Genomic DNA, 8,844 nt, shown 5'->3' on the forward strand with positions numbered 1-8,844 from the left:
ACGACCTTGAGCCCCGCCGAAAGGGCCAGTTTTATAGACCTCCTACACGAGTTCAAGGACGTTTTTGCTTGGTCCTACAAAGACATGCCAGGGATCGACATGGATATCGCAGAGCACAGAATCCAAATCAAACCAGTTTTCAAACCCGTAAAACAGAAGCTTCGTCGAATGAGGACAGAATGGGCTCTTAAGATCAAAGAAGAAGTCGATAAGCAATTCAAAGCCGGGTTTATCAAAGTATCCGAATACTCGGACTGGGTATCCAATATAGTACCCGTACCCAAGAAGGATGGGAGAATCCGTGTTTGTGTTGATTTCAGAGACTTAAACAAAGCAAGTCCCAAGGACGACTTTCCTCTACCACATATCGACATATTGGTGGATAATACAGCGGATCACGCATTGCTATCCTTCATGGATGGATATGCAGGGTATAATCAGATCAAGATGGCCATAGAAGACATGCACAAAACTGCCTTCGTCACTCAATGGGGCACCTATTGCTACACGGTTATGCCATTTGGGTTAATCAATGCCAGAGCTACATATCAACGCACCGAAACTACACTACTACATGACATGATGCATAGAGAAGTTGAGGTATACGTAGATGACATGATTGTCAAGTCCAAAGATAGAGAGGGGCACATTGCGAACCTTCGCAAATTCTTCTCAAGATTACGAAAGTACAACATGAGACTCAATCCACAGAAATGTGCATTTGGGGTAACACCCGGCAAACTCCTGGGATATGTCGTTAGCCAACGAGGAATAGAAATAGACCCTTCCAAGATCAAAGCTCTAATCGAAATGCCGCAACCTCAAATAGAGAAGGAAGTTAGAGGATTTTTGGGCAAGGTGCAGTACATAAGTCGATTCATATCGTAACTCACCATGATCTATGAACCTATCTTCAAAAAGCTAAAGAAAACGGATCACACCAAGTGGGATGATGACTGTCAAAAGGCATTCGACCAAATCAAGGAGATATTAGCCAAATCACCAGTGCTCATGCCACCCCAACGAGATCAACCTCTTGGTTTATATCTCACAGTAACTGAAACAGCCGTGGGTGCCATGCTGGCCCAAACTGTGGGAAAAGAAGAAAGGGATATCTACTACCTTAGTAAGAAGTTCTTGGAGTATGAATGCAAGTACACATCACTCGAGAAGACATGCCTCGCTCTTGTGTGGGCAACGAAGAAGTTACGCCATTACATGCTTAGCTACTCTGTCAAAATATACTCCAAAATGGATCCTGTCAAATACCTATTCGAAAAACCTGTTCTCAATGGACGTCTAGCGAGATGGACTTTGATGCTCTCAGAGTTCGATCTCAAGTATGTACCTCTGAAAGTTATAAAAGGGCGCGCTGTCGAAGAGTTCTTCACAGAAAATCCCATCAATGATGCACAAGCAATATACACCTGGTCGTTTTCGGACGAGGATATACTCCAAACAAATGTTGACTCCTGGGACCTTTATTTTGATGGAGCATCGAACTTAAGAGGATTTGGAATAGGAGTGTTGCTCATTTCTCCTGAAGGCGAGCATACACCACTCTCTGTCAAACTCGACTTCGAGGTGACAAATAATGCGGCAGAATATGAGGCTTGCCCCCATTATACTACAAGCAGCGGTAGGTCTAGGCATCAAAAATCTTCGGGTACATGGAGATTCATCTTTGATCATCAACCAAATTACGGGATCTTGAAAAATTCGGAGTGAAAGCCTAGCACCGTATCAAGCCAGGATAGACCCAGTTGCCCAATTCTTCGGTCAAGTAACGTACCTACACCTACCTCGAGAAGAGAATCAATTTGCAGATGCTCTTGCAAAACTCGCATCTTTGATTAATATGCTGGATGATATGGTAGAAATGCCTTTATGCATCGAACGACGATCAGAACCAGCTTATGTGCACCAAATTGCAGATGAAGAAGAAAGCCCAGAGGAACCTTGGTTCCAAGCAATTCTGAACTTCAAACTCAACGGCACCTATCCACCAGACATGGAAAAAAGAGGACAGCGTGTTATACGCTTACTAGCCTCCCAATATGTAACACCCCAAGTTATTGAGAGTAAGGTTGTCCCACATCGGGGAATTGAGGAGGTTGTGATATGTTTATAAGGGATTCCACCCACCACTTAGTAACAAGGCCTTGTGCTTTTGGGCTTAAGTGAGGACAATTAATGGGGCCAAAAGTGCACACCCATCTTATTGGGGTTGTGTTACGACGGTGGCGAGTCGTGTTGTTATAAATGGTATCAGAGCGACCATGCGACCGTGTGGTGAGCTCGTGGTCGGGAGTACCCGGGTCACACACCTAGCGGGGGAGGATTCTGGGCTTGGTTGCGGTCAAGTTGGAGGCACAACGAGAACGTTGTGGTCTTTAAGTGGGGGAGATTGTAACACCCCATGTTATTAAGAGTAAGGTTGTCCCACATCGGGGAATTGAGGAGTTTGTGATATGTTTATAAGGGATTTCATCCACCACTTAGTAACAAGGCCTTGTGCTTTTGGGCTTAAGTGAGGACAATTAATGGGCCCAAAAGTGCACACCCATCTTATTGGGGTTGTGTTACGACGGTGGCGGGCCGTGTTGTTATACAGTAAGTCCTCATGCAAGGAGAATTATATAAAAGAACGCCTCTTGGTGTAATCCTGCGTTGCCTTGATCATTCACAGGCACGGAAAGTGATGAAAGAAGTTCAAGATGGAGAATGTGGCCCTCACATGAGTGGACCAATGATGGCAAAGAAAATCACGCGTTTGGGGTATTATTGGACCACAATGGAATCCGATTGCATCAAGTATGTCAGACATTGTCATAATTGCCAAATCTTTGGGAATGTGCAACACGTCCCTCCTTCACTACTCTACACCATGACATCTCCTTGGCCATTTTCTGCTTGGGGAATCGACATCATCGAAAAGATCACCCCAGCCGGAACAGGAGGTCATTGTTTCATTTTGGTGGCTATCGACTATTTTACCAAATGGGTAGAAGCGGCTTCTTATACTAGTCTCACAGCCAAGAACGTGGCAAAATTCATACTAGCCAATATCATCTGTCGATACGGTTGCCCACATGAGATCATCAGTGACAATGGGTCACATTTCCAGGCTGAGACTGAGCAATTGCTAGCTAAGTACAAAATCAAACATCACCATTCCTCGCCGTATAGACCACAAACTAATGGTGCAGTAGAGGCAGCAAACAAAAACGTTGTCACAATCCTCAAGAAAATGATTGACAATTATCGAGATTGGCCAAGTAAGATACCATTTACCTTGTGGAGATATCGCACATCCGTTAGGACGCCCACTGGGGCTACTCCTTTCTATTTGACTTACGGTATGGAAGCCGTGCAACCAGTCGAGCTCGAAATACCATCCTTACGTATTATACTCGAAAGTCAAATCCCAGAAGCCGATTGGAAGAAGGATAGATATGAAGAACTCATCCTTCTAGATGAACGAAGATTGCGCGCATTACATAATGTGGAAACGTATAAGGCACGTATCAAACGAGCCTTCAACAAAAGGGTTAAGCCAAAAAACATCAAAGAAGGAGACTTAGTTCTCAAATCAGTTAGAGCTCTTTTACCTGTCGATCCACGAGGAAATTTCAAACCTAACTGGGCCGGACCATTTCTAGTCAAGTCCATACTCCTGGGGGGTGCGGTTAAAATCACAGACCTAGATGGGAATGAATTTGCTAACCCAACCAACCTCGACCAACTGAAACGTTACTACGCCTAGAATAAGAACAAAAATGCGCCTCGCGTAATACCACGTGTCGCTCCTGTGGCACGGAATAAAAAACGGCCCCTGGCCAGCTGAAATAAAGTTCATGTCACCTTGCTCTTGCATTTAGACAAATCGTTATCCTCATATCATCAAATAAACTGAATTGTGCTTTAGGAGTAAGTAAAGCTCATGCTTATTTTCTAGTTCATTACAAGCTCCTACTTAGAACAATTATTCTTTTACATTTACTTGAACTACGCGCAAGGGTTTGATTTCATTTTTTTTTTTAAAAATGAATACGTAGACAATCCTTCACAGGATACAACCCACTATTATTTTAAATGTAAATATAAGGACATTTGCATATGCATTTGGAATTCGACAAGAATAATAAAAGAAAACCATAACGGTTTCATAACCAATTAACCTTTTATTCATTTCTTTCCGTAATAATAATAGTATGCCACATAATAAAAATAATGCTAAAATAAATAGACTAGGATTCTAAAAACCCCGCCATTTTTATTACAAACAATAATAATAATAATAATAATAATAATAATAATAATAATAATAATAATAATAATAATAATAATAATAATAATAATAATAATAATAATAATAATAATAATAATAATAATAATAATAATAATAATAAATAATACTAAGACTTAGGCTATTCTTCCATTTTCCCTTTGCCTTTGTCATTCTTGTCATATTTCCTATCTCGACCACGAGCCGGGCACTCCTGCGCTATCTCAGATCTAATCACCAATGGTCTCTCTCGTGGTCTAGCCTTGTCATTCTTATCAACCACCTTTTCGACGACAGAAGAGGTCTTCGGTTTCTTCGACGCATGAACAACTCGGAGTCCAGCTTCTTCCTCTCCCTCGGTTAAGTGCTTCTCTTTCTCCTTCTCTACGTCACGAACCTTGTAGTCAATAGGCTCGCGCTTCCTTAGTCTCTCGCGCTCCTCAAGAGTAGTAGCCTTCCTCCACTGCAAGTAGGAATCTGGTACCCATAATGCGCTGTCAGAAGAGTTTAGGAACCACATGTTTCTTTGAGCCCATTTGATGGCCCACTCTCTTCGGCTCTCGGTAGTAAGCGTTATGGCAGTCTGAGGAACAGTGCCAAGCCTCGGAATCGTCTGCTTCAATCATACCTACCTAATCAGCCTCTCGGGGAAGATGCATATCAAGAATTCCAAACCAGGAATGCGCACCGATCGGGTAGGATCCAGAGACGATACTCCAGTGACAGACTTAAGATGCCACCATGGTACAATCCATCTAATCAGGGGTCCATCCTCGTTCTTCAATTTATTCTCCCAGTAGTTGCAAACCCTAGTAAAATCCACCATGTAAAGCCTGGTCCTCATTACAATTGAGCGAGCATGATAAGCAGGAACATTAACTGGGGGCTCGATCAGTCGAAGACGCTCCATAAGCCAAACCTACCAAAGCAGGTATTAGTATCAAAAAAAAAAGAAGAGAAAGTTGTATTCTTTTACCTGCAAGATGATGGGACTTCCTAAATAAGGAAGGTCGCGGTTGGATTTCCTGTTATCTAACCCCAACAGGATCTCTCCTAAACATAGGCAAGCTGGGCTCCTGTGCAGCTCCATCTGCTCAACTAGGCTCAAATAGCGAGGATCACCTCTCATATCCTCGTCAACATGCCTTTGAAGGACATTACCATGCAATAGGCAAAACCCAAATGCCCTACGCCTCGCCACATAGGAGATAGAAAGGTCTGCCCTATTTATGAATCGATCGATAAAATCAAGCATTCGGACTCCTTTTCAGGTCACAAGGCGATCAACCTCAGCTCTTGTCAATCCAAGAAAATCCCTAAATTTATTCTTATATCCTTGAGAAGTAGAGGGAATAGCAGGCATATGTTCTGGGTCCCAACCGCCAATTGCAGCAATTTCTTCGGGAAACGGACAGATATCACCTCCAGGGAAGGCAAACACATGGAAGTTCGGGTCCCAATACTCAAGACAAGCATCCAAGAACGGTTTGACGACCTTAATTAGCTTCAAGCTCAAAATCGATCCAAAGTTGTAGGCACCCATATCGTGTTTCTCCACATTTTAGAATTCGTTGGTCCATTCTTTGTGACGGATTTCTAAAGTATTCATGATGCATGATTAATTAGAGAGTTTTTATGTAATAGACGGAAGAAAGACGGAAGAATTATGTGAATACAACCTCCATCGACGTCTATATTTATACTAAAAGTTGTTTCCTAAAATCTGTCAGGACGGACACACTGGGGAAAGGGCGCAACACCTGCTGCTAGGGATGGCAATGGATCGGGTATCCGCCCCGGATCCGCCAGATCCAATACCATTGGACCGGATTTGGATTTCATTATTTTAGATCCGTAGGATCCGGATCGGATCCAGATCCATATATGATTTTAAAGATTCGGATCTGGATCCTTCCCCTGAGATTCGGATCCGACCCTGGATCCATATATTTTCCTAAGTCTAAGTTTCTCACCCAAGCTTAAGCCCATCTAATTAATAAGCTCAAGCCCATTTCCTTTTTTTAAGTCTAATTTGAAATCCTCGATCCGACTCTCCGTCTTTCCTCAAAACTTTGAAACCCTAATTTTTCCAAATTACCATATCAAACTCATCTCCCTCAAAGATTTAACGCTGGCTGTGTTCCTCCGTCTGACCGTCGATTCAACGACTCTCTTCTATCTTCTATTGTGACGCTCTCATCTCTTCGATCTTAGTTTTCTCGGTTTTACAACCAGGTTCATTTCTTATCAACTTTGTTTGTACAATCAAATTGCCTTACTAATTGGCTCATTAATTATCTATTGTAACATTGAACTTGGATGTTACTAAGGTAATGGGCTACTGTATTTCTAAAACTTGTTGAGATCTGTTTCGGACCCAGATCCTACCCGGATCCACAGGATCTGGATATGGATCTTGATATTTTAGATCCTTAGGATCTGGATAGGATCTGGGTACACCATCAGTGAAATGGATCTGGATCTAGATCCTGTAGGATCCGATCCAGATTCGATCCATTGCCATCTCTACCTGCTGCGCCTCTTCCTCAACTGTATTTCTGTGATTTTCCGCGTTGGATCTTTCCGAATTCCTTAAAGCATAATTTCCTATTCGTGTGGGTTATTATTTTTGGCAGTTCCGTCCAATCACTGTATTTCGAGTTTTCTAATTCCACAGGCACGTATTTCGAGGCGAGATCGGCATTTTCGTCATTTCAGCACACTTATCTATTTCTTTTTAATTTTCTTTTTAGGGAATCATTTCACCAATTTAATTATTTATTTCTTCAAACTTATCCATTTCTTTTTAATTCTTTCTTTTTGGGGAATCATTTCACTCCCGTTTCATATCACATTTCAAACTTATATGTTTTCATTTTCATTTTTTTAGGGGGTAACCCTCCCTACCGTCCGGTCATGCTCGGCAAATTATTTGCATTTTTTTCGAGTCTTTGTCTTGCGCTAATTTAGGCCATGTGTACAAATACGTGTTTTATGTGCAATTTCTATGTAAATTTCGGCAGTATGACGGCATAAACCGTCATCTACCAAACCTGTTCAAAGCTAACCTACAGGTACAAATAAGACAACTCAGCAGCAAAGGCACTCAGGCCGTCATATACACAACCAAAAAGACATATGTACACCAAACTGAGGGCTCGTGCCCGAAATAAAGTCCGAAAGTCCAAAATAAAGGTCCTAAAAATGTACAAAAGTGTATGCAGTGCAGCCAACAACAAAAGCAACAAAAAAAACAAACGAACTACTACTGGTCGCCGCCTAGCTCAGTAACTCTCGCCTCGAGAGAAGCGATCTCGGCGTCGCGGACCTCTAGCTCCCTCAGTAGGCGAACTGTCTCCTCTCGGGACTGCGCTAGCTCTCGCTCCAAGACACGCTCCCTCTGCACATGACAACGATTGACTCATGTCAATCATTTTAAATATAAAGAAAGTTAGAAAACAAAGTAAACGGAAGGTTCATACCTGACGTCCTCGGCCGCCAGCAAGTGCCTCGACGGCAGTAGCCCGTAGCCGGTTGCCTACCCTCCACAAAGCCACGAATCGAGATGGCGCTACCTGCATTTCAATAAACAAGGATTCTCAATGATTGGACAAGAATTAAACAAATGTATTCTTATACAAAAGCTAATTAAGTTGGGGAACTAACCCTCCGAATCAGATGCTGTCACTCGTCCAGGCCAGCATCTGTCACCGCCTCGCCGAAGTCGTGAAGCTCGGAGATCGTCGTCATCCCCGCCGCGTCAGTGTACTCGAGGGTCTCGGGGTACGCTGGGGGCTCGACGCACGCCGCCTCAACCTCCTGCAAAGTTCAAATGGTTTCCATTAATCGATGATCATTCATCTTCTTTTCAAGCCATTCGAAAGAAAAGTGAAGCACTCACCACAACCGGCCAGCATGCCAACCTCTGGTAGAGGAACGGGGAGTAGTCCTCGCCACGAAGAAGGAGAGTGTCACCACCGACGTCTGCCAAGTTATCCTCCCTCTCAGCATACGAAGGCTCCCTAAACATCGTCCGAGGAGGGTCGATGGGGACTGTGAAGGCATCTCGAGAGCACTGGCGAGCCAAACGCTCACCCAAGTACCACACAGGACCCATCGACATCCTCAGCAGCAACCGGCTCGAGCTCCTGGGTCGAAGGACCTCAGCCACAAAAGGAGGGGCGCCAGTGTAGTCCGCCCAAGGCCTGGGCACCTACTAAGATAAGCAAACAAGAGGTCATTCTTATGATCAGTTCTAAAAGGAAGCGATGAGAAAGCAAATAAAGGAAAGTGGTACTCACGCCACTCATTTGCAGGACGTTCACATCCCGTCGACAGACGTCGTGAGAAGAACGCTGACTCTTCTTCCGACACATCACCCAATCTCTCACGACGGGATAGGCTCTCTCCCCTGGCTCAGTCCTCTTGGGCGCGAAGCCCAGAAAGTAGGAGTACACCCACGCCTGCAAACAAGATAATCAATAACGATCTTTCGTGTTTCGATGAGAAAAGGAAATGATCTTTCATGATACGAAATTAAAGTTCATACCTCCAGC

The sequence above is a fragment of the Silene latifolia genome, chromosome 8 (assembly GCF_048544455.1).
Source record: "Silene latifolia isolate original U9 population chromosome 8, ASM4854445v1, whole genome shotgun sequence".
NCBI classification, from domain to species: domain Eukaryota; kingdom Viridiplantae; phylum Streptophyta; class Magnoliopsida; order Caryophyllales; family Caryophyllaceae; genus Silene; species Silene latifolia.